The sequence below is a fragment of the Triticum aestivum genome, chromosome 4A (genome assembly GCF_018294505.1).
Source record: "Triticum aestivum cultivar Chinese Spring chromosome 4A, IWGSC CS RefSeq v2.1, whole genome shotgun sequence".
Taxonomy (NCBI): domain Eukaryota; kingdom Viridiplantae; phylum Streptophyta; class Magnoliopsida; order Poales; family Poaceae; genus Triticum; species Triticum aestivum.
Genome location: NC_057803.1, coordinates 697,667,100 through 697,667,807, shown reverse-complemented (window position 1 = coordinate 697,667,807; position 708 = coordinate 697,667,100). Strand labels below are relative to the sequence as shown.

Sequence of the window (708 nt, the reverse complement as noted above, 5' to 3'; positions counted from 1 at the left end):
ATCTTTCACCTCATGCCCTGACTTTTTGCAAAGTTGGCAACGCGGCCTGGTGTTGGAGTAGGAGGCGCCGGAGGAGCGTGGGCCAGAGTTGTTGGCGCGCCCACGCCCGCTGTTGTTGCTGTTGCCGCGTCCGCGCCCCTGTTGGTGACCGCGGTGACCACGGCCTCGGCCTCCAGTGCTGCGACCACGTGAGATAGAATTAACCGAAGACTGGCGGATGTTGTTACCTTGTAGCAGATTCATACGGGCTTCAAAACTTAGCAACTGATTGTAGAGCTCTTGGACGGTCACCGGCTCGATGCGTGCAGCCAGGGTTGAGATCACCGGGTTATACTCGATGTCCATCCCTTTGAGCACATACGAGGTTAGCTCTCCTTCAGAGAGGGGATCGCCGGTGCAGGCAATCTCATCGGCGAAGGCTTTGATCTTCGCCAGATACTCAGGCATGCCCATGCTCCCTTTCTGCAGATTGGCGAGGGTGATGCGGGTGTTGACGATCTGTGTTTGCGTTTGGGCAGCAAAGGAGGCATGGATGGCACTCCACACCTCGGCCGGCGTCTGAAGAGTAGCGACCTGCGCAAGAATCTCACATGACAGAGACCCCATAAGGTATCATTGTACCTGTTGCTGCTGGTCGTACCAGATCGACCGGGCGTAGTTGAAGACTTGCTCCTCTTTCCCTTCTTTGGTGACGGTGATGGTAGGAGG

The 708-nt window shown here is 56.6% G+C and overlaps 1 pseudogene; it reads right to left on the bottom strand.

Moving 5' to 3' along the window:
* Positions 1-248: 248 nt before the first annotated feature.
* LOC123088960 (uncharacterized) lies at positions 249-387 on the bottom strand (annotated as a pseudogene).
* Positions 388-708: the final 321 nt, after the last annotated feature.